The sequence below is a fragment of the Urocampus carinirostris genome, chromosome 18 (genome assembly GCF_059441175.1).
Source record: "Urocampus carinirostris isolate Australia breed hairy pipefish chromosome 18, RoL_Ucar_1.0, whole genome shotgun sequence".
Taxonomy (NCBI): domain Eukaryota; kingdom Metazoa; phylum Chordata; class Actinopteri; order Syngnathiformes; family Syngnathidae; genus Urocampus; species Urocampus carinirostris.
The window spans coordinates 5,247,935-5,272,994 of record NC_142366.1 but is presented as its reverse complement, the minus strand read 5'-3'; the positions used below and the strand labels follow the sequence as shown (position 1 = coordinate 5,272,994).

The following is a 25,060-nucleotide window of genomic DNA, read 5'->3' as shown; positions in this document are numbered from 1 at the left end:
CAAACCTTGGTCCCTCCTGGTCCATAGTGCTATTGGCCTACCTGTGCTACACCACGTCCATCACCTAGCTGATCTTTGTCTTGGATAGATTTATTTCGCATACCTTTGGGTCATGTCTTAATTTAGATGAGTTTTCACTTCACCAGTGATACACCACGTCCAAACCTTGCTCACTCCTGGTCCATAGTGCTGTTGGTATACGCGTCCATTGGGTCATCTCTGTGGTTGGTTATTGGTAATCTATTTTGTGGTATGTCGGGTCAATGTATCAGTCCTCGTCAGTATAGTGGATCAGTATCTCCGCCTGTCATGCGGAACACCGGGCTTCCATTCCTTGACGGCGAGAATGCTTTTTTTTTTTTTTAGATGAGTTTTCACTTCACCAGTGATACACCACATCCAAACCTTGGTCCCTCCTGGTCCATAGTGCTATTGGTCTAACTGTGCCAAACCACGTCCATCACCTGGCTGACCTAGGTCTTGGTTACCAGATAAGTGGTTAAATGGGAAAATGCTTTTTTCTCCCTCATTAACACTTCCTTTCCAAATTCGAGTTCAAATCCCTATAATATCACCTCATATTAAGCACCATTAGCAGTCACAGCAGAGAGACATTCTACTTTGGATGTTCTTTGGTTCCAGAGTGTGGTTCATGGTTAATCCTGGATACTAATGCCAGTAGCTGCAGTTGCAAAACTTTCAAGGAAGTGATTCTTTCCAGTACGCGTTTTTTCTAGCAGTTGTTTACCAGGTTAGTGGTTAAATGACTAATCTATATCTTGGTTTGAGTTTTGGTCATACCTTTAGGTCATGTCCTAATTTAGATGAGTTTTCACTTCACCAGTGATATACGACGTCCAAACCTTGGTCCCTCCTGGTCCATAGTGCTATTGGCCTACCTGTGCTACACCACGTCCATCACCTAGCTGATCTTTGTCTTGGATGGATTTATTTCGCATACCTTTGGGTCATGTCTTAATTTAGATGAGTTTTCACTTCACCAGTGATACACCACGTCCAAACCTTGCTCACTCCTGGTCCATAGTGCTGTTGGTATACGCGTCCATTGGGTCATCTCTGTGGTTGGTTATTGGTAATCTATTTTGTGGTATTTCGGGTCAATGTATCAGTCCTCGTCAGTATAGTGGATCAGTATCTCCGCCTGTCATGCGGAACACCGGGCTTCCATTCCTTGCTGGCGAGAATGCTTTTTTTTTTTTTAGATGAGTTTTCACTTCACCAGTGATACACCACATCCAAACCTTGGTCCCTCCTGGTCCATAGTGCTATTGGTCTACCTGTGCCAAACCACGTCCATCACCTGGCTGAGCTAGGTCTTGGTTACCAGGTTAGTGGTTAAATGGGAAAATGCTTTTTTCTCCCTCATTAACACTTCCTTTCCAAATTCGAGTTCAAATCCCTATAATATCACATTCTACTTGGGATGTTCTTTGGTTCCAGAGTGTGGTTCATGGTTAATCCTGGATACTAATGCCAGTAACTGCAGTTGCAAAACTTTCAAGGAATTGATTCTTTCCAGTACGTGTTTTTTAAAGCAGTTGTTTACCAGGTTAGTGGTCATGTCCTAATTTAAATGAGTTTTCACTTCACCAGTGATACACCAAGTCCAAATCTTGGTCCCTCCTGGTGCATAGTGCTGCTGGTCTACCTGTGCTACACCACATCCATCACCTTGCTGAGCTATGTCTTGGATAGATTTTTTTCCCATACCTTTGGGTCATGTCTTAATTTAGATAAGTTTTCACTTCACCAGTGATATGCCACGTCCATACCTTGGTCACTCCTGGTCCATAGTGCTGTTGGTATACGCGTCCATCGTGTCATCTCTGTGGGTGGTTATTATAATCTATTTTGTGGTATGTCCAATGCTTTTTCTTCCTCGTTAACACTTCCTTTCCAGATTCAAGTTAAAATCCCTGAAATGTCACCTCATATTAAGCACCATTAGCAGTCACAGCTGAGAGACATTGTACTGTTGAAGTTCTTTGGTTCCAGAGTGTGGTTCATGGTTAATCCTGGATACTAATGCCAGTAGCTACAGTTGAAAAACTTTCAAGGAAGTGATTCTTTCCAGTACGTGTTATTTAAAGCAGTTGTTTACCAGGTTAGTGGTTAAATGACTAATCTATGTCTTGGTTTGATTTTTGGTCATACCTTTAGGTCATGTCCTAATTTAGATAAGTTTTCACTTCACCAGTGATACGCCACGTCCAAACCTTGGTCACTCCTGGTCCATAGTGCTATTGGTATACGCGCCCATCGTGCCATCTCTGTGGTTGGTGATTGCTAATCTATTTGGTGGTGATTGATTTGATTGATTATTGCTCCAGCGAAGGTCAGGGGTCCCGTCCCTGTGCGTTGAGCCGACCAGATGAACCAGGTTTTTCCAATGCTGGCGGTCTTGTGCCAGCTGTTCTGCATCCTCTACAGCAACTCCGTGTTGTTGGAGGTCGCCCGCAACAACGTCGAGCCATCGAGTGCGGGGTTTCCTTCGTGGTCGTCTCCAGCCTGCTGCCTTTGGGTCAAACTGGAGAATGGCTCGTGTCGGATGGTCTGGTGGTAGACGAAGGACATGGCCAAACCAGCGGGTGCGGCGTTGTGCGACCAAGGAAGATGCTCGGGGCTGGCACGTGCGGGCTCTGAGCTCTTTATTGGAGACTCGCTGGGGCCACCTGATGTTATCGATGGTTCTGAGAGCCCTGCTATCAAAACCGTCGATTCTTGTGGCCAGGGTGTCGTTCAGGGGCCATGTTTCTGAGCCATAAAGCAGGATAGAGAGTACGGCGAGGTTGTAAATGCGGAGCTTCGTCTTGCGTGCGATGGTCTGGTGCCGCCAGAGTGGTTTCCAGAGAGACTGCAGAGCATATGCTGCTAGGGCTCTTCTGCGGAGAATCTCTGGTTTTAGGTCCCCATTGTGTGTCACCATGGACCCCAGATACACAAAGCTCTTGACAGGCTCTACGATGTCGCTACCAATTTGGATGGGAGGTGGATCTGGTCCATCACCGACATACATGAACTTGGTTTTCGTCCAACTCACTTGGAGGCCAAGCCGCGCTGCCTCTTCGCTGTAAATGCCCAGAGCGTCTCTCAGCTGGCTGTAGGAAGTGCTGAGCATGATGGTGTCGTCAGCATACTCCAGGTCAGTCAGGTGGTAGTTGCCGAAAGACACTCCGGGGATGCGCTCACTAACCCTGAACATCAGGTGGTCGATGATGCAATTAAAAAGATCGGGAGCAGCCACGCAGCCTTGACAAACACCGCTGGAGAACCAGTCGGAGTCAATGCCGTTGATACGGACACAGCTCTCTGCGTTGCTGTAGAGCAGCTTGAACAGGGCTATGATCTTGGGTGGTGCTCCGAGAGCTTGGAGGATGTTCCACAGTAAAGAGTGGCAGACGGTGTCAAAGGCGGCCTTCAGATCAATGAATCCGATATATAGATGGCGATCTTTACGGAATTAACGGGTCCTCTCTATCAGCAAACGGACGGCAGAGATGTGGTCCGTTGTGGAGCAGTTGGGAATAAAGACAGCCTGCTGGGGACGGCGGCAGCTTCTGATTGCTGGAAGGGCACGGCTGAGCAAGATCCTGGTAAAGACCTTGCCCGGGATGGAGAGTAAGGTTATACCTCTGTGATTTCCACAGACAAGCCTGTCACCCTTGCATTTCCAGAAGGGCATGATGACTCCTCTGGTCCAGTCGGTAGGCAGCTGCTCCGATTCCCACACCTGGTTGAATAGGCCGGTTAGCCACTCCACCATGCCATCACCGCCGGCTTTTAGAATCTCGCCGGTAATGGCACAGATGCCGGGGGCTTTCTTGGTGTTCAGCTTCTTCAGAGCAGCTCTCACTTCCTCGGGTGTAACAGGGTCTGTGCAGCAGGCGTCGCTAGGAGGTGCTGTGTTTGCAGCCACTAGGAGGGTGGGATCAGCCGGGATGGTGCTGTGCTGCAAGAGGAGGCTAAAGTGCTCCTTCCAGCGTGCGAGACAGTTGGCTTCTGTCATGATGAGGTTTCCGTCTGAGTCTTTTACCAGGGCTGTCTCTATGTGTGGGCCGCTACGGGCTTGGCGTAGTAGACTGAATACGTGGCTCATGTTGTTGTTGTTGGCCGCGGACTCAAGCTGTTGGTCTTCTGCCTGCGAAAACCTCTCCCTATCTTCAGCAATGGCCACAAGGCGGAGGCGGTTCAGTCTCCGATACTCCGTGAGGTCGCCTCGGAGCCGGGCCTCACGCCGCTGGTCTATGATGTTTAGTGTCCTCTCTGATATCCAGGGCTTTCTCGGGGAGGATCGCGGGCGTCCGAGGACATTGTGAGCAGACTGGAGGACACTTTCCTTGAAGGCCGCCCAGTCTGTCAGCTTGTCAGGAGCCAGGGCATCGAGAGTGCGGCGGATGGAGCAACTAAAGTCTCTGGCGATGTTGGGGTCGCTGAGTCGGGAGCAGTCGGGGCGATGCAGAGTCTTGTGCTGGTTGGCTCGGAGCTTTAGCTTTAGCTGGGCCAACAGCAGACGATGGTCTGTGTTGCCAAGCTGTGCTCTTCTGAACACCTGGCAGTTGGTTACAAACGACTTCCAGCGTCGTGATATCAGGATGTGGTCCAATAATTTAATTATAATTTCCTTGTATTGTCATTCTGTGTAACAATGTACACAGAACGAAATGTCGATTGCACCTGACCCGTTGTAGCGAGCCGATGCAGCCGCAGCCAACAGAGGGCGCCGCCGACCACTTTTTAAGTCTTAGGAATGACTCGGCCGGGGCGCGAACCACCGACCTCCCAGTCTCAAAGCGGGCGCCTTACCATCTAGGCTACTGAGCTGGTTGATGCCTTCCTGGTTCTGCCATCTGGGCTGTACCACGTCCAGTGATGGATGCATTTCCGGGGAAACCAGGTGTCAGCAACACAAAGGTTGTTTTGGTGGCAGAGGAGGAGGAGGCGGTTGCCATTGTCGTTTGTTGTGCTGTCAACGAAGGTGGTGCCGACAGGTGAGCCGGGGGACCGATCATTGCTGGATAGAGTGGCGTTGGCATCAGTGAGGATGATGGTGACGTCGTGTGGTGGGGCTTGGTTGACAGCCTGGTGGAGTTGGTCAAAGAACGCGTCCTTCGCATCCTCATCAGCGACATCCGTGGGGGCGTAGGCGACGATCACTGTCATCTTGCCGTGATGGTGGAGGAAGCGAGCAGACAGTAGTCTGTCGCTTATTGGTGTCCAGCTGATGAGGGACCTCCGGAGGGCTTTTGGAATGGCGAGAGCCACACCGTAAAGGCCGGTCTGACTCTCGGGGCCACTCCAGATGTAGCAATGGGTGCCAGCTGTTGTTTCACCATTGCCTTGCCATCGTACTTCACAGAGCCCAGCCAGGGTGATGTTATAGCAACAGAGCTCTCGGGACAGCAGGGTGGCAGCTCCGGGGCGAAGGAGTGTTTGGACATTCCAGGTGGCGACACGGGTCTTACGACGAAGGTCGATCCGTACTCGTTGGTCGGGGGCAGGCTGGGGTCCGTTACCGTGTTGGTCAGTCCGGCTTCTTTCTCTGGTCAGTTTCGTAACAAAGGGGGTTTTCTCCTGGGTGAGTTGTTAGCCCGCCGCAGGACAGTCGGTTGGTGGGGCTGCCACCTCACAGCGTACCGACACGCTGGGGTCTTTGTTTGTCTGTAACCTACCCCGGAGACCGGCCCGCCATGGGTGACCCTACCAGGATCAAGCTCCCGACGGTATCGCTCTTCAGGGTCACTGGAACGCGCAAGCCCCCTCGCCGCATCAAGGCCAGACCCATCCGAGGGGATATTTGGTGGTATGTCCAGCAAAATGTATCAGTCCTCGTTAGTATAGTGGAACAGTATCTCCGCCTCTCACTCGGAAGACCAGGGTTCGATTTCCCGACGGGGAGATTGATTTTTTTCTTCCTCGTTAACACTTCCTTTCCAGATTTGAGTTAAAATCCCTGAAATATCACCTCATATTAAGCACCATTAGCAGTAACAGCTGAGAGACATTATATTGTTGAAGTTCTTTGATTCCAGAGTGTGGTTCATGGTTAATCCTGGATACTAATGCCAGTAGCTGCAGTTGCAAAACTTTCAAGAAAGTGATTCTTTCCAGGACGTGTTTTTAAAGCAGTTGTTTACCAGGTTAGTGGTTAAATGACTAATCTATGTCTTGGCTTGAGTTTTGGTCATACCTTTAGGTCATGTCCTAATTTAGATGAGTTTTCACTTCACCAGTGATACACCACGTCCAAACCTTGGTCCCTCCTGGTCCATAGTGCTATTGGTCGACCTGTGCTACACCACATCCATCACCTGGCTGTGCTTTGTCATGGATAGATTTATTTCGCATACCTTTGGGTCATGTCTTAATTTAGATGAGTTTACACTTCACCAGTGATACACCACGTCCAAACCTTGGTCACTCCTGGTCCATAGTGCTGTTGGTATACGCGTCCATCGTCTCAGCTCTGTGGGTGGTTATTGCTAATCTATTTTGTGGTATATCCAGCAAAGTGTATCAGTCCTCTTTAGTATAGTGGATCAGTATCTCCGCCTTTCACGCGGAAGCCCGGAGTATGATTCCCCGACGGGGAGAATGCTTTTTTCTTCCTCGTTAACACTTCCTTCCCAGATTCGAGTTCAAATCCCTGAAATATCACCTCATTTAAAGCACCATTAGCAGTCACAGCTGAGAGACATTGTACTGTTGAAGTTCTTTGGTTCCAGAGTGTGGTTCATGGTTAATCCTGGATACTAATGCCAGTAGCTGCAGTTGCAAAACTTTCAAGGAAGTGATTCTTTCCAGTACGTGTTTTTTAAAGCAGTTGTTTACCAGGTTAGTGGTTAAATGACTAATTTATGTCTTGGTTTGAGTTTTGGTCATACCTTTAGGTCATGTCCTAATTTAGATGAGTTTTCACTTCACCAGTGATACGCCACGTCCAAACCTTGGTCACTCCTGGTCCATAGTGCTATTGGTATACGCGCCCATCGTGCCATCTCTGTGATTGGTGATTGCTAATCTATTTGGTGGAATGTCCAGCAAAGTGTATCAGTCCTCGTTAGTATGGTGGATCAGTATCTCCGCATGTCACGCGGAAGACCGGGGTTCGATTCCCTGACGGGGAGATTGCTTTTTTTCTTCCTCGTTAACACTTCCTTTCCAGATTTGAGTTAAAATCCCTGAAATAACACCTCATACTAAGCAGCATTAGCAGTCACAGCTGAGAGACATTGTACTGTTGAAGTTCTTTGGTTCCAGAGTGTGGTTCATGGTTAATCCTGGATACTAATGCCAGTAGCTGCAGTTGAAAAACTTTCAAGGAAGTGATTCTTTCCAGGACGTGTTTTTAAAGCAGTTGTTTACCATGTTAGTGGTTAAATGACTATTCTATGTCTTGGTTTGAGTTTTGGTCATACCTTTAGATCATGTCCTAATTTAGATGAGTTTTCACTTCACCAGTGATACACCACATCCAAACCTTGGTCCCTCCTGGTCCATAGTGCTATTGGTCTACCTGTGCCAAAACACGTCCATCACCTGGCTGAGCTAGGTCTCGGATTGATTTATTTCGCAAACCTTTAGGTCATGTCTTAATTTAGATGAGTTTTCACTTCACCAGTGATACACCACGTCCAAACCTTGGTCACTCCTGGTCCATAGTGCTGTTGGTATACGCGTCCATTGTGTCATCTCTGTGGTTGGTTATTGCTAATCTCTTTTGTGGTATGTAGAGTCAAATGTATCAGTCCTCGTTAGTATAGTGGGTCAGTATCTCCGCCTGTCACGCGGAAGACCGGGGTTCGATTCCCTGACGGGGAGAATGCTTTTTTTTGTTCCTTGTTAACACTTTCTTTCCAGATTTGAGTTCAAATCCCTGAAATATCACCTCATATTAAGCACTATTAGCAGTCACAGCTGAGAGACATTATATTGTTGAAGTTCTTTGGTTCCAGAGTGTGGTTCAAGGTTAATCCTGGATACTAATGCCAGTAGCTGCAGTTGTAAAACTTTCAAGAAAGTGATTCTTTCAAGGACGTGTTTTTAAAGCAGTTGTTTACCAGGTTAGTGGTTAAATGACTATTCTATGTCTCGGTTTGAGTTTTGGTCATACCTTTAGGTCATGTCCAAATTTAGATGAGTTTTCACTTAACCAGTGATACGCCACATCCAAACCTTGGTCACTCCTGGTCCATAGTGCTATTGGTATACGCGCCCATCGTGCCATCTCTGTGGTTGGTGATTGCTAGTCTCTTTGGTGGTATGTCCAGCAAAGTGTATCAGTCCTCGTTAGTATAGTGGATCAGTATCTCCGCCTGTCACGCGGAAGACCGGGGTTCGATTCCCCGACGGGGAGATTGCTTTTTTTTCTTCTTCGTTAACAATTCCTTTCCAGATTTGAGTTCAAATCCCTGAAATAACACCTCATACTAAGCACCATTAGCAGTCACAGCTGAGACACATTATATTGTTGAAGTTCTTTGGTTCCAGAGTGTGGTTCATGGTTAATCCTGGATACTGATGCCAGTAGCTGCAGTTGCAAAACTTTCAAGAAAGTGATTCTTTCCAGGACGTGTTTATAAAGCAGTTGTTTACCAGATTAGTGGTTAAATGACTAATATATGTCTTGGTTTGAGTTTTGGTCATACCTTTAGGTCATGTCCTAATTTAGATGAGTTTTCACTTCACCAGTGATACGCCACGTCCAAACCTTGGTCACTCCTGGTCCATAGTGCTATTGGTCTACCTGTGCTACACCACATCCATTACCTGCCTGAGCTATGTCTTGGATAGGATAATTTCGCATACCTTTGGGTCATGTCTTAATTTAGATGAGTTTTCACTTCACCAGTGATACACCACGTCCAAACCTTGGTCACTCCTTGTCCATAGTGCTGTTGATATACGCGTCCATCGTGTCAGCTCTGTGGGTGGTTATTGCTAATCTCTTTTGTGGTATGTCCAGCAAAGTGTATCAGTCCTCGTCAGTATAGTGGATCAATATCTCCGCCTGTCACGCGGAAGACCGGCGTTCGATACCCGAACAGGGAGAATGCTTCTTTTCTTCCTCGTTAACACTTCCTTTCCAGATTCGAGTTCAAATCCCTGAAATATCACCTCATATTAAGCACCATTAGCAGTCACAGCTGAGAGACATTGTACTGTTGAAGTTCTTTGGTTCCAGAGTGTGGTTCATGGTTAATCCTGGATACTAATGCCACTAGCTGCAGTTGCAAAACTTTCAAGGAAGTGATTCTTTCCAGTACGTGTTTTTAAAAGCAGTTGTTTACCAGGTTAGTGGTTAAGTGACTAATCTATGTCTTGGTTTGATTTTTGGTCATACCTTTAGATCATGTCCTTATTTAGATGAGTTTTCACTTCACCAGTGATACGCCACGTCCAAACCTTGGTCACTACTGGTCCTTAGTGCTATTGGTATACACGTCCATCGTGCCATCTCTGTGGTTGGTGATTGCTAATCTATTTTGTGGTATGTCCAGCAAAGTGTATCAGTCCTCGTTAGTATAGGGGATCAGTATCTCCACCTGTCACGCGTAAGACCAGGGTTCGATTCCCCGACGGGGAGATTGCTTTTTTTCTTCCTCGTTAACTCTTCCTTTCCAGATTTGAGTTCAAATCCCTGAAATGTCACCTCAAATTAATCACCATTAGCAGTCACAGCTGAGAGACATTGTACTGTTGAAGTTCTTTGGTTCCAGAGTGTGGTTCATGGTTAATCCTGGATACTAATGCCAGTAGCTGCAGTTGAAAAACTTTCAAGGAAGTGATTCTTTCCAGTACGTGTTTTTTAAAGCAGTTGTTTACCAGGATAGTGGTTAAATGACTAATCTATGTCTTGGTTTGTGTTTTGGTCATACCTTTAGGTCATGTCCTAATTTAGATGAGTTTTCACTTAACCAGTGATACGCCACGTCCAAACCTTGGTCACTCCTGGTCCATAGTGCTATTGGTGTACGCGTCCATCGTGCCATCTCTGTGGTTGGTGATTGCTAGTCTATTTTGTGGTATGTCCAGTAAAGTGTATAAGTCCTCGTTAGTATAGTGGATCAGTATCTCCGCCTGTCACGTGGAAGACCGGGGCTCGATTCCCCGACGGAGAGATTGCTTTTTTTCTTCCTCGTTAACTCTTCCTTTCCAGATTCGAGTTCAAATCCCTGAAATAACACCTCATACTGAGCACCATTAGCAGTCACAGCTGAGAGACATTGTACTGTTGAAGTTCTTTGGTTCCAGAGTGTGGTTCATGAATAATCCTGGATACTAATGCCAATAGCTGCAGTTGAAAAACTTTCAAGGAAGTGATTCTTTCCAGTACGTGTTTTTTAAAGCAGTTGTTTACCAGGTTAGTGGTTAAATGACTAATCTATGTCTTTGTTTGATTTTTGGTCATACCTTTAGGTCATGTTCTTATTTAGATGAGTTTTCACTTCACCAGTGATACGCCACGTCCAAACCTTGGTCACTCCTGGTCCATAGTGCTAATGGTATACGCGCCCATCGTGCCACCTCTGTGGTTGGTGATTGCTATTCTAATTGGTGGTATGTCCAGCAAAGTGTATCAGTCCTCGTTAGTATAGTTGATCAGTATCTTCGCCTGTCATGCGGAAGACCGGGGTTCGATTCCCCGACGGGGAGTTGATTTTTTTCTTCCTTGTTAACATTTCCTTTCCAGATTTGAGTTAAAATCCCTGAAATATCACCTCATATTAAGCACCATTAGCAGTCACAGCTGAGAGACATTGTACTGTTGAAGTTCTTTGGTTCCAGAGTGTGGTTCATGAATAATCCTGGATACTAATGCCAATAGCTGCAGTTGAAAAACTTTCAAGGAAGTGATTATTTCCAGTACGTGTTTTTTAAAGCAGTTGTTTACCAGGTTAGTGGTTAAATGACTAATCTATGTCTTGGTTTGATTTTTGGTCATACCTTTAGATCATGTCCTTATTTAGATGAGTTTTCACTTCACCAGTGATACGCCATGTCCAAACCTTGGTCACTACTGGTCCTTAGTGCTATTGGTATACACGTCCATCGTGCCATCTCTGTGGTTGGTGATTGCTAATCTAATTTGTGGTATGTCCAACAAGGTGTATCAGTCCTCGTTAGTATAGTGGATCAGTATCTCTGCCTGTCACGCGGGAGACCGGGGTTCGATTCCCCGACAGGGAGATTGTTTTTTTTCTTCCTTGTTAACACTTCCTTTCCAGATTCGAGTTCAAATCCTTGAAATATCACCTCATATTAAGCACCATTAGCAGTCACAGCTGAGAGACATTATATTGTTGAAGTTCTTTGGTTCCAGAGTGTGGTTCATGGTTAATACTGGATACTAATGCCAGTAGCTGCAGTTGAAAAACTTTCAAGGAAGTGATTCTTTCCAGTACGTGTTTTTTAAAGCAGTTGTTTACCAGGTTAGTGGTTAAATGACTAATCTATGTCTTGGTTTGATTTTTGGTCATACCTTTAGGTCATGTCCTAATTTAGATGAGTTTTCACTTCACCAGTGATACGCCACGTCCAAACCTTGGTCACTCCTGGTCCATCGTGCTAATGGTATACGCGCCCATCGTGCCATCTCTGTGGTTGGTGATTGCTATTCTAATTGGTGGTATGTCCAGCAAAGTGTATCAGTCCTCGTTAGTATAGTGGATCAGTATCTCCGCCTGTCACGCGGAAGACCGGGGTTCGATTCCCTGACGGGGAGGTTGCTTTTTTTCTTCCTCGTTAACACTTCCTTTCCAGATTTTAGTTCAAATCCCTGAAATATCACCTCATATTAAGCACCATTAGCAGTCACAGCTGAGAGACATTATATTGTTGAAGTTCTTTGGTTCCAGAGTGTGGTTCATGGTTAATCCTGGATACTAATGCCAGTAACTGCAGTTGCAAAACTTTCAAGAAAGTGATTCTTTCCAGGACGTGTTTTTAAAGCAGTTGTTTACCAGGTTAGTGGTTAAATGACTATTCTGTCTTGGTTTGAGTTTTGGTCATACCTTTCTGGTCATGTCCTAATTTAGATGAGTTTTCACTTCACCAGTGATACGCCACGTCCAAACCTTGGTCACTCCTGGTCCATAGTGCTATTGGTATACGCGTCCATCGTGCCATCTCTGTGGTTGGTGATTGCTAGTCTATTTTGTGGTATGTCCAGTAAAGTGTATCAGTCCTCGTTAGTATAGTGGATCAGTATCTCCGCCTGTCACGGTGAAGACCGGGGTTCGATTCCCCGACGGGGAAATTGCTTTTTTTCTTCCTCGTTAACACTTCCTTTCCAGATTTGAGTTCAAATCCCTGAAATAACACCTCATACTGAGCACCATTAGCAGTCACAGCTGAGAGACATTGTACTGTTGAAGTTCTTTGGTTCCAGAGTGTGGTTCATGGTTAATCCTGGATACTAATGCCAGTAGCTGCAATTGCAAAATTTTCAAGGAAGTGATTTTTTCCAGTACGTGTTTTTTAAAGCAGTTGTTTACCAGGTTAGTGGATAAATGACTAATCTATGTCTTGGTTTGATTTTTGGTCATACCTTTAGATCATGTCCTTATTTAGATGAGTTTTCACTTCACCAGTGATACGCCACGTCCAAACCTTGGTCACTACTGGTCCTTAGTGCTATTGGTATACACGTCCATTGTGCCATCTCTGTGGTTGGTGATTGCTTATATAATTTGTGGTATGTCCAGTAAAGTGTATCAGTCCTTGTTAGTATAGTGGATCAGTATCTTTCCGCCTGTCACGTGGAAGACCGGGGTTCGATTCCCCGATGGGGAGATTGCTTTTTTTCTTCCTCGTTAACACTTCCTTTCCAGATTTGAGTTCAAATCCTTGAAATATCACCTCATATTAAGCACCATTAGCAGTCACAGCTGAGAGACATTATATTGTTGAAGTTCTTTGGTTCCAGAGTGTGGTTCATGGTTAATCCTGGATACTAATGCCAGATACTGCAGTTGCAAAACTTTCAAGAAAGTGATTCTTTCCAGGACGTGTTTTTAAAGCAGTTGTTTACCAGGTTAGTGGTTAAATGACTATTCTATGTCTTGGTTTGAGTTTTGGTCATACCTTTCTGGTCATGTCCTAATTTAGATCAGTTTTCACTTCACCAGTGATACGCCACGTCCAAACCTTGGTCACTCCTGGTCCATAGTGCTATTGGTATACGCGTCCATCGTGCCATCTCTGTGGTTGGTGATTGCTAATCTATTTGGTGGTATGTCCAGCAATGTGTATTAGTCCTCGTTAGTATAGTGGATCAGTATCTCCACCTGTCACGTGGAAGACCGGGGTTCGATTCCCCGACGGGGAGATTGCTTTTTTTCTTCCTCGTTAACACTTTCTTTCCAGATTTGAGTTCAAATCCCTGAAATAACACCTCATACTAAGCACCATTAGCAGTCACAGCTGAGAGACATTGTACTGTTTAAGTTCTTTGGTTCCAGAGTGTGGTTCATGGTTAATCCTGGATACTGATGCCAGTAGCTGCATTTGAAAAACTTTCAAGGAAGTGATTCTTTCCAGTACGTGTTTTTTAAAGCAGTTGTTTACCAGGTTAGTGGTTAAATGACTAATCTATGTCTTTGTTTGATTTTTGGTCATACGTTTAGGTCATGTCCTTATTTACATGAGTTTTCACTTCACCAGTGGTACGCCACGTCCAAACCTTGGTCACTACTGGTCCTTAGTGCTATTGGTATACACGTCCATCGTGCCATATCTGTGGTTGGTGATTGCTAATCTATTTTGTGGTATGTCCAGCAAAGTGTATCAGTCCTCGTTAGTATAGTGGATCAGTATCTCCGCCTGTCACGCGGAAGACCGGGGGTCGATTCCCTGACGGGGAGATTGCTTTTTTTCTTCCTCGTTAACACTTCCTTTCCAGATTTGAGTTCAAATCCCTGAAATATCACCTCATATTAAGCACCATTAGCAGTCACAGCTGAGAGACATTATGTTGTTGAAGTTCTTTGGTTCCAGAGTGTGGTTCATGGTTAATCCTGGATACTAATGCCAGTAACTGCAGTTGCAAAACTTTCAAGAAAGTGATTCTTTCCAGGACGTGTTTTTAAAGAAGTTGTTTACCAGGTTAGTGGTTAAATGACTAATCTATGTCTTGGTTTGATTTTTGGTCATACGTTTAGGTCATGTCCTTATTTACATGAGTTTTCACTTCACCAGTGATACGCCACGTACAAACCTTGGTCACTACTGGTCCTTCGTGCTATTGGTATACACGTCCATTGTGCCATATCTGTGGTTGGTGATTGCTAATCTATTTTGTGGTATGTCCAGCTAAGAATCAGTCCTCGATAGTATAGTGGATCAGTATCTCCGCCTGTCACGCGGAAGACCGGGGTTCGATTCCCCGACGGGGAGATTGCTTTTTTTTCTTCCTTGTTAACACTTTCTTTCCAGATTTGAGTTCAAATCCCTGAAATAAAACCTCATATTAAGCACTATTAGCAGTCACAGCTGATAGACATTATATCGTTGAAGTTCTTTGGTTCCAGAGTGTGGTTCAAGGTTAATCCTGGATACTAATGCCAGTAGCTGCAGTTGTAAAACTTTCAAGAAAGTGATTCTTTCCAGGACGTGTTTTTAAAGCAGTTGTTTACCAGGTTAGTGGTTAAATGACTATTCTATGTCTTGGTTTGAGTTTTGGTCATACCTTTAGGTCATGTCCTAATTTAGATGAGTTTTCACTTCACCAGTGATACACCACATCCAAACCTTGGTCCCTCCTGGTCCATAGTGCTATTGGTCTACCTGTGCCAAACCACGTCCATCACCTGGCTGAGCTAGGTCTCGGATTGATTTATTTCGCAAACCTTTAGGTCATGTCTTAATTTAGATGAGTTTTCACTTCACCAGTGATACACCACGTCCAAACCTTGGTCACTCCTGGTCCATAGTGCTGTTGGTATACGCGTCCATTGTGTCATCTCTGTGGTTGGTTATTGCTAATCTATTTTGTGGTATGTAGAGTCTAATGTATCAGTCCTCGTTAGTATAGTGGATCAGTATCGCCGCCTGTCACGCGGAAGACCGAGGTTTTGATTCCCCGACGTGGAGATTGCTTTTTTTCTTCCTCGTTAATACTTCCTTTCCAGATTTGAGTTCAAATCCCTGAAATATCACCTCATATTAAGCACCATTAGCAGTCACAGCTGAGAGACATTGTACTGTTGAAGTTCTTTGGTTCCAGAGCGTGGTTCATGGTTAATCCTGGATACTAATGCCAGTAGCTGCAGTTGAAAAACTTTCAAGGAAGTGATTCTTTCCAGTACGTGTTTTTTAAAGCAGTTGTTTACCAGGTTAGTGGATAAATGACTAATCTATGTCTTGGTTTGATTTTTGGTCATACCTTTAGATCATGTCCTTATTTAGATGAGTTTTCACTTCACCAGTGATACGCCATGTCCAAACCTTGGTCACTACTGGTCCTTAGTGCTATTGGTATACACGTCCATCGTGCCATCTCTGTGGTTGGTGATTGCTAATCTAATTTGTGGTATGTCCAGCAAGGTGTATCAGTCCTCGTTAGTATAGTGGATCAGTATCTCTGCCTGTCACGCGGGAGACCGGGGTTCGATTCCCCGACAGGGAGATTGTTTTTTTTCTTCCTTGTTAACACTTCCTTTCCAGATTCGAGTTCAAATCCTTGAAATATCACCTCATATTAAGCACCATTAGCAGTCACAGCTGAGAGACATTATATTGTTGAAGTTCTTTGGTTCCAGAGTGTGGTTCATGGTTAATACTGGATACTAATGCCAGTAGCTGCAGTTGAAAAACTTTCAAGGAAGTGATTCTTTCCAGTACGTGTTTTTTAAAGCAGTTGTTTACCAGGTTAGTGGTTAAATGACTAATCTATGTCTTGGTTTGATTTTTGGTCATACCTTTAGGTCATGTCCTAATTTAGATGAGTTTTCACTTCACCAGTGATACGCCACGTCCAAACCTTGGTCACTCCTGGTCCATCGTGCTAATGGTATACGCGCCCATCGTGCCATCTCTGTGGTTGGTGATTGCTATTCTAATTGGTGGTATGTCCAGCAAAGTGTATCAGTCCTCGTTAGTATAGTGGATCAGTATCTCCGCCTGTCACGCGGAAGACCGGGGTTCGATTCCCTGACGGGGAGGTTGCTTTTTTTCTTCCTCGTTAACACTTCCTTTCCAGATTTTAGTTCAAATCCCTGAAATATCACCTCATATTAAGCACCATTAGCAGTCACAGCTGAGAGACATTATATTGTTGAAGTTCTTTGGTTCCAGAGTGTGGTTCATGGTTAATCCTGGATACTAATGCCAGTAACTGCAGTTGCAAAACTTTCAAGAAAGTGATTCTTTCCAGGACGTGTTTTTAAAGCAGTTGTTTACCAGGTTAGTGGTTAAATGACTAATCTATGTCTTGGTTTGATTTTTGGTCAAACGTTTAGGTCATGTCCTTATTTAGATGAGTTTTCACTTCACCAGTGATACGCCACGTCCAAACCTTGGTCACTACTGGTCCATAGTGCTGTTGGTATACGCGTCCATTGTGTCATCTCTGTGGTTGGTTATTGCTAATCTATTTTGTGGTATGTAGAGTCAAATGTATCAGTCCTCGTTAGTATAGTGGATCAGTATCTCCGCCTGTCACGCGGAAGACTGGGGTTCGATTCCCTGATGGGGAGATTGCTTTTTTTTCTTCCTTGTTAACACTTCCTTTCCAGATTTGAGTTAAAATCCCTGAAATATAAACTCATATTAAGCACTATTAGCAGTCGCAGCTGAGAGACATTATATTGTTGAAGTTCTTTGGTTCCAGAGTGTGGTTCATGGTTAATCCTGGATACTAATGCCAGTAACTGCAGTTGCAAAACTTTCAAGAAAGTGATTCTTTCCAGGACGTGTTTTTAAAGAAGTTGTTTACCAGGTTAGTGGTTAAATGACTAATCTATGTCTTGGTTTGATTTTTGGTCATACGTTTAGGTCATGTCCTTATTTACATGAGTTTTCACTTCACCAGTGGTACGCCACGTCCAAACCTTGGTCACTACTGGTCCTTAGTGCTATTGGTATACACGTCCATCGTGCCATATCTGTGGTTGGTGATTGCTAATCTATTTTGTGGTATGTCCAGCAAAGTGTATCAGTCCTCGTTAGTATAGTGGATCAGTATCTCTGCCTGTCACGCGGAAGACCGGGGGTCGATTCCCTGACGGGGAGATTGCTTTTTTTCTTCCTCGTTAACACTTCCTTTCCAGATTTGAGTTCAAATCCCTGAAATATCACCTCATATTAAGCACTATTAGCAGTCGCAGCTGAGAGACATTATATTGTTGAAGTTCTTTGGTTCCAGAGTGTGGTTCATGGTTAATCCTGGATACTAATGCCAGTAACTGCAGTTGCAAAACTTTCAAGAAAGTGATTCTTTCCAGGACGTGTTTTTAAAGAAGTTGTTTACCAGGTTAGTGGTTAAATGACTAATCTATGTCTTGGTTTGATTTTTGGTCATACGTTTAGGTCATGTCCTTATTTACATGAGTTTTCACTTCACCAGTGATACGCCACGTACAAACCTTGGTCACTACTGGTCCTTCGTGCTATTGGTATACGCGCCCATCGTGCCATCTCTGTGGTTGGTGATTGCTAATCTATTTTGTGGTATGTCTAGCTAAGAATCAGTCCTCGATAGTATAGTGGATCAGTATCTTTCCGTCTGTCACGTGGAAGACCGGGGTTCGATTCCCCGACGGGGAGATTGCTTTTTTTCTTCCTCGTTAACTCTTCCTTTTCAGATTTGAGTTCAAATCCCTGAAATGTCACCTCAAATTAATCACCATTAGCAGTCACAGCTGAGAGGCATTGTACTTTTGAAGTTCTTTGGTTCCAGAGTGTGGTTCATGGTTAATCCTGGATACTAATGCCAGTAGCTGCAGTTGAAAAACTTTCAAGGAAGTGATTCTTTCCAGTACGTGTTTTTTAAAGCAGTTGTTTACCAGGTTAGTGGTTAAATGACAAATCTATGTCTTGGTTTGTATTTTGGTCATACCTTTAGGTCATGTCCTAATTTAGATGAGTTTTCACTTCACCAGTGATACGCCACGTCCAAACCTTGGTCACTCCTGGTCCATAGTGCTATTGGTATACGCGCCCATCGTGCCATCTCTGTGATTGGTGATTGCTAATCTATTTGGTGGAATGTCCAGCAAAGTGTATCAGTCCTCGTTAGTATGGTGGATCAGTATCTCCGCATGTCACGCGGAAGACCGGGGTTCGATCCCTTGACGGGGAGATTGCTTTTTTTCTTCCTCGTTAACACTTCCTTTCCAGATTTGAGTTAAAATTTCTGAAATAACACCTCATACTAAGCAGCATTAGCAGTCACAGCTGAGAGACATTGTACTGTTGAAGTTCTTTGGTTCCAGAGTGTGGTTCATGGTTAATCCTGGATACTAATGCCAGTAGCTGCAGTTGAAAAACTTTCAAGGAAGTGATTTTTTCCAGGACGTGTTTTTAAAGCAGTTGTTTACCATGTTAGTGGTTAAATGACTATTCTATGTCTTGGTTTGAGGTTTGGTCATACCTTTAGATCATGTCCTAATTTAGATGAGTTTTCACTTCACCAGTGATACACCACATCCAAACCTTGGTCCCTCCTGGTCCATAGTGCTATTGGTCTACCTGTGCCAAAACACGTCCATCACCTGGCTGAGCTAGGTCTCGGATTGATTTATTTCGCAAACCTTTAGGTCATGTCTTAATTTAGATGAGTTTTCACTTCACCAGTGATACACCACGTCCAAACCTTGGTCACTCCTGGTCCATAGTGCTGTTGGTATACGCGTCCATTGTGTCATCTCTGTGGTTGGTTATTGCTAATCTCTTTTGTGGTATGTAGAGTCAAATGTATCAGTCCTCGTTAGTATAGTGGATCAGTATCTCCGCCTGTCACGCGGAAGACCGGGGTTCGATTCCCCGACGGGGAGAATGCTTTTTTTCTTCCTTGTTAACACTTTCTTTCCAGATTTGAGTTCAAATCCCTGAAATATCACCTCATATTAAGCACTATTAGCAGTCACAGCTGAGAGACATTATATTGTTGAAGTTCTTTGGTTCCGGAGTGTGGTTCAAGGTTAATCCTGGATACTAATGCCAGTAGCTGCAGTTGTAAAACTTTCAAGAAAGTGATTCTTTCCAGGACGTGTTTTTAAAGCAGTTGTTTACCAGGTTAGTGGTTAAATGACTATTCTATGTCTCGGTTTGAGTTTTGGTCATACCTTTAGGTCATGTCCAAATTTAGATGAGTTTTCACTTAACCAGTGATACGCCACATCCAAACCTTGGTCACTCCTGGTCCATAGTGCTATTGGTATACGCGCCCATCGTGCCATCTCTGTGGTTGGCGATTGCTAGTCTCTTTGGTGGTATGTCCAGCAAAGTGTATCAGTCCTCGTTAGTATAGTGGATCAGTATCTCCGCCTGTCACGCGGAAGACCGGGGTTCGATTCCCCGACGAGGAGATTGCTTTTTTTTCTTCCTCGTTAACACTTCCTTTCCAGATTTGAGTTCAAATCCCTGAAATAACACCTCATACTAAGAACCATTAGCAGTCACAGCTGAGAGACATTGTACTGTTGAAGTTCTTTGGTTCCAGAGTGTGGTTCAAGGTTAATCCTGGATACTAATGCCAGTAGCCACAGTTGTAAAACTTTCAAGAAAGTGATTCTTTCCAGGACGTGTTTTTAAAGCAGTTGTTTACCAGGTTAGTGGTTAAATGACTAATCTATGTCTTGGTTTGAGTTTTGGTCATACCTTTAGGTCATGTCCAAATTTAGATGAGTATTCACTTCACCAGTGATACGCCACGTCCAAACCTTGGTCACTCCTGGTCCATAGTGCTATTGGTATACGCGCCCATCGTGCCATCTCTGTGGTTGGTGATTGCTAGTCTATTTGGTGGTATGTCCATTAAAGTGTATCAGTCCTCGTTAGTATAGTGGATCAGTACCTCCGCCTGTCACGCGGAAGACTGGGGTCCGATTCCCTGACGGGGAGATTGCTTTTTTTCTTCCTTGTTAACACTTCCTTTCCAGATTTGAGTTAAAATCCCTGAAATATCACCTCATATTAAGCACTATTAGCAGTCACAGCTGAGAGACATTGTACTGTTGAAGTTCTTTGGTTCCAGAGTGTGGTTCAAGGTTAATCCTGGATACTAATGCCAGTAACTGCAGTTGCAAAACTTTCAAGAAAGTGATTCTTTCCAGGACGTGTTTTTAAAGCAGTTGTTTACCAGGTTAGTGGTTAAATGACTAATCTATGTCTTGGTTTGATTTTTGGTCATACCTTTAGGTCATGTCCTTATTTAGATGAGTTTTCACTTCACCAGTGATACGCCACGTCCAAACCTTGGTCACTACTGGTCCATAGTGCTATTGGTATACACGTCCATCATGCACTCTCTGTGGTTGGTGATTGCTAATATAATTTGTGGTATGTCCAGTAAAGTGTATCAGTCCTCGTTAGTATAGTGGATCAGTATCTCCGCCTGTCACGCGGAAGTCCAGGGTTCGATTCCCCGACGGGGAGATTGCTTTTTTTCTTCCTCGTTAACACTTCCTTTCCAGATTTTAGTTCAAATCCCTGAAATATCACCTCATATTAAGCACCATTAGCAGTCACAGCTGAGAGACATTATAGTGTTGAAGTTCTTTGGTTCCAGAGTGTGGTTCATGGTTAATCCTGGATACTAATGCCAGTAACTGCAGTTGCAAAACTTTCAAGAAAGTGATTCTTTCCAGGACGTGTTTTTAAAGCAGTTGTTTACCAGGTTAGTGGTTAAATGACTAATCTATGTCTTGGTTTGATTTTTGGTCAAACGTTTAGGTCATGTCCTTATTTAGATGAGTTTTCACTTCACCAGTGATACGCCACGTCCAAACCTTGGTCACTACTGGTCCATAGTGCTGTTGGTATACGCGTCCATTGTGTCATCTCTGTGGTTGGTTATTGCTAATCTATTTTGTGGTATGTAGAGTCAAATGTATCAGTCCTCGTTAGTATAGTGGATCAGTATCTCCGCCTGTCACGCGGAAGACTGGGGTTCGATTCCCTGATGGGGAGATTGCTTTTTTTTCTTCCTTGTTAACACTTCCTTTCCAGATTTGAGTTAAAATCCCTGAAATATCAACTCATATTAAGCACCATTAGCAGTCACAGCTGAGAGACATTATGTTGTTGAAGTTCTTTGGTTCCAGAGTGTGGTTCATGGTTAATCCTGGATACTAATGCCAGTAACTGCAGTTGCAAAACTTTCAAGAAAGTGATTCTTTCCAGGACGTGTTTTTAAAGAAGTTGTTTACCAGGTTAGTGGTTAAATGACTAATCTATGTCTTGGTTTGATTTTTGGTCATACGTTTAGGTCATGTCCTTATTTACATGAGTTTTCACTTCACCAGTGATACGCCACGTACAAACCTTGGTCACTACTGGTCCTTCGTGCTATTGGTATACACGTCCATCGTGCCATATCTGTGGTTGGTGATTGCTAATCTATTTTGTGGTATGTCCAGCTAAGAATCAGTCCTCGATAGTATAGTGGATCAGTATCTCCGCCTGTCACGCGGAAGACCGGGGTTCGATTCCCCGACGGGGAGATTGCTTTTTTTTCTTCCTTGTTAACACTTTCTTTCCAGATTTGAGTTCAAATCCCTGAAATAAAACCTCATATTAAGCACTATTAGCAGTCACAGCTGATAGACATTATATCGTTGAAGTTCTTTGGTTCCAGAGTGTGGTTCAAGGTTAATCCTGGATACTAATGCCAGTAGCTGCAGTTGTAAAACTTTCAAGAAAGTGATTCTTTCCAGGACGTGTTTTTAAAGCAGTTGTTTACCAGGTTAGTGGTTAAATGACTATTCTATGTCTTGGTTTGAGTTTTGGTCATACCTTTAGGTCATGTCCTAATTTAGATGAGTTTTCACTTCACCAGTGATACACCACATCCAAACCTTGGTCCCTCCTGGTCCATAGTGCTATTGGTCTACCTGTGCCAAACCACGTCCATCACCTGGCTGAGCTAGGTCTCGGATTGATTTATTTCGCAAACCTTTAGGTCATGTCTTAATTTAGATGAGTTTTCACTTCACCAGTGATACACCACGTCCAAACCTTGGTCACTCCTGGTCCATAGTGCTGTTGGTATACGCGTCCATTGTGTCATCTCTGTGGTTGGTTATTGCTAATCTATTTTGTGGTATGTAGAGTCAAATGTATCAGTCCTCGTTAGTATAGTGGATCAGTATCGCCGCCTGTCACGCGGAAGACCGAGTTTTTGATTCCCCGACGTGGAGATTGCTTTTTTTCTTCCTCGTTAATACTTCCTTTCCAGATTTGAGTTCAAATCCCTGAAATATCACCTCATATTAAGCACCATTAGCAGTCACAGCTGAGAGACATTGTACTGTTGAAGTTCTTTGGTTCCAGAGCGTGGTTCATGGTTAATCCTGGATACTAATGCCAGTAGCTGCAGTTGAAAAACTTTCAAGGAAGTGATTCTTTCCAGTACGTGTTTTTTAAAGCAGTTGTTTACCAGGTTAGTGGATAAATGACTAATCTATGTCTTGGTTTGATTTTTGGTCATACCTTTAGATCATGTCCTTATTTAGATGAGTTTTCACTTCACCAGTGATACGCCATGTCCAAACCTTGGTCACTACTGGTCCTTAGTGCTATTGGTATACACGTCCATCGTGCCATCTCTGTGGTTGGTGATTGCTAATCTAATTTGTGGTATGTCCAGCAAGGTGTATCAGTCCTCGTTAGTATAGTGGATCAGTATCTCTGCCTGTCACGCGGGAGACCGGGGTTCGATTCCCCGACAGGGAGATTGTTTTTTTTCTTCCTTGTTAACACTTCCTTTCCAGATTCGAGTTCAAATCCTTGAAATATCACCTCATATTAAGCACCATTAGCAGTCACAGCTGAGAGACATTATATTGTTGAAGTTCTTTGGTTCCAGAGTGTGGTTCATGGTTAATACTGGATACTAATGCCAGTAGCTGCAGTTGAAAAACTTTCAAGGAAGTGATTCTTTCCAGTACGTGTTTTTTAAAGCAGTTGTTTACCAGGTTAGTGGTTAAATGACTAATCTATGTCTTGGTTTGATTTTTGGTCATACCTTTAGGTCATGTCCTAATTTAGATGAGTTTTCACTTCACCAGTGATACGCCACGTCCAAACCTTGGTCACTCCTGGTCCATCGTGCTAATGGTATACGCGCCCATCGTGCCATCTCTGTGGTTGGTGATTGCTATTCTAATTGGTGGTATGTCCAGCAAAGTGTATCAGTCCTCGTTAGTATAGTGGATCAGTATCTCCGCCTGTCACGCGGAAGACCGGGGTTCGATTCCCTGACGGGGAGGTTGCTTTTTTTCTTCCTCGTTAACACTTCCTTTCCAGATTTTAGTTCAAATCCCTGAAATATCACCTCATATTAAGCACCATTAGCAGTCACAGCTGAGAGACATTATATTGTTGAAGTTCTTTGGTTCCAGAGTGTGGTTCATGGTTAATCCTGGATACTAATGCCAGTAACTGCAGTTGCAAAACTTTCAAGAAAGTGATTCTTTCCAGGACGTGTTTTTAAAGCAGTTGTTTACCAGGTTAGTGGTTAAATGACTAATCTATGTCTTGGTTTGATTTTTGGTCAAACGTTTAGGTCATGTCCTTATTTAGATGAGTTTTCACTTCACCAGTGATACGCCACGTCCAAACCTTGGTCACTACTGGTCCATAGTGCTGTTGGTATACGCGTCCATTGTGTCATCTCTGTGGTTGGTTATTGCTAATCTATTTTGTGGTATGTAGAGTCAAATGTATCAGTCCTCGTTAGTATAGTGGATCAGTATCTCCGCCTGTCACGCGGAAGACTGGGGTTCGATTCCCTGATGGGGAGATTGCTTTTTTTTCTTCCTTGTTAACACTTCCTTTCCAGATTTGAGTTAAAATCCCTGAAATATAAACTCATATTAAGCACTATTAGCAGTCGCAGCTGAGAGACATTATATTGTTGAAGTTCTTTGGTTCCAGAGTGTGGTTCATGGTTAATCCTGGATACTAATGCCAGTAACTGCAGTTGCAAAACTTTCAAGAAAGTGATTCTTTCCAGGACGTGTTTTTAAAGAAGTTGTTTACCAGGTTAGTGGTTAAATGACTAATCTATGTCTTGGTTTGATTTTTGGTCATACGTTTAGGTCATGTCCTTATTTACATGAGTTTTCACTTCACCAGTGGTACGCCACGTCCAAACCTTGGTCACTACTGGTCCTTAGTGCTATTGGTATACACGTCCATCGTGCCATATCTGTGGTTGGTGATTGCTAATCTATTTTGTGGTATGTCCAGCAAAGTGTATCAGTCCTCGTTAGTATAGTGGATCAGTATCTCCGCCTGTCACGCGGAAGACCGGGGGTCGATTCCCTGACGGGGAGATTGCTTTTTTTCTTCCTCGTTAACACTTCCTTTCCAGATTTGAGTTCAAATCCCTGAAATATCACCTCATATTAAGCACCATTAGCAGTCACAGCTGAGAGACATTATGTTGTTGAAGTTCTTTGGTTCCAGAGTGTGGTTCATGGTTAATCCTGGATACTAATGCCAGTAACTGCAGTTGCAAAACTTTCAAGAAAGTGATTCTTTCCAGGACGTGTTTTTAAAGAAGTTGTTTACCAGGTTAGTGGTTAAATGACTAATCTATGTCTTGGTTTGATTTTTGGTCATACGTTTAGGTCATGTCCTTATTTACATGAGTTTTCACTTCACCAGTGATACGCCACGTACAAACCTTGGTCACTACTGGTCCTTCGTGCTATTGGTATACACGTCCATCGTGCCATATCTGTGGTTGGTGATTGCTAATCTATTTTGTGGTATGTCCAGCTAAGAATCAGTCCTCGATAGTATAGTGGATCAGTATCTCCGCCTGTCACGCGGAAGACCGGGGTTCGATTCCCCGACGGGGAGATTGCTTTTT

General features: G+C 44.0%; 8 non-coding genes across 8 annotated transcripts; all 8 read left to right on the top strand.

The window, feature by feature from the left end:
- Positions 1-7,766: 7,766 nt before the first annotated feature.
- Positions 7,767-7,839, top strand: trnad-guc (transfer RNA aspartic acid (anticodon GUC)). The gene has a single exon. It is a non-coding gene; the product is annotated as a tRNA-Asp (tRNA).
- Positions 7,840-8,301: 462 nt separating this feature from the next.
- trnad-guc (transfer RNA aspartic acid (anticodon GUC)) lies at positions 8,302-8,374 on the top strand. Its single transcript has one exon. It is a non-coding gene; the product is annotated as a tRNA-Asp (tRNA).
- Positions 8,375-10,601: 2,227 nt separating this feature from the next.
- Positions 10,602-10,674, top strand: trnad-guc (transfer RNA aspartic acid (anticodon GUC)). Its single transcript has one exon. It is a non-coding gene; the product is annotated as a tRNA-Asp (tRNA).
- A 996-nt stretch (positions 10,675-11,670) lies between these two features.
- On the top strand, positions 11,671-11,743 carry trnad-guc (transfer RNA aspartic acid (anticodon GUC)). The gene has a single exon. It is a non-coding gene; the product is annotated as a tRNA-Asp (tRNA).
- Positions 11,744-16,108: 4,365 nt separating this feature from the next.
- On the top strand, positions 16,109-16,181 carry trnad-guc (transfer RNA aspartic acid (anticodon GUC)). The gene has a single exon. It is a non-coding gene; the product is annotated as a tRNA-Asp (tRNA).
- Positions 16,182-18,940: 2,759 nt separating this feature from the next.
- trnad-guc (transfer RNA aspartic acid (anticodon GUC)) lies at positions 18,941-19,013 on the top strand. The gene has a single exon. It is a non-coding gene; the product is annotated as a tRNA-Asp (tRNA).
- A 461-nt stretch (positions 19,014-19,474) lies between these two features.
- On the top strand, positions 19,475-19,547 carry trnad-guc (transfer RNA aspartic acid (anticodon GUC)). Its single transcript has one exon. It is a non-coding gene; the product is annotated as a tRNA-Asp (tRNA).
- A 3,829-nt stretch (positions 19,548-23,376) lies between these two features.
- On the top strand, positions 23,377-23,449 carry trnad-guc (transfer RNA aspartic acid (anticodon GUC)). Its single transcript has one exon. It is a non-coding gene; the product is annotated as a tRNA-Asp (tRNA).
- The last annotated feature ends 1,611 nt before the right edge of the window (positions 23,450-25,060 follow it).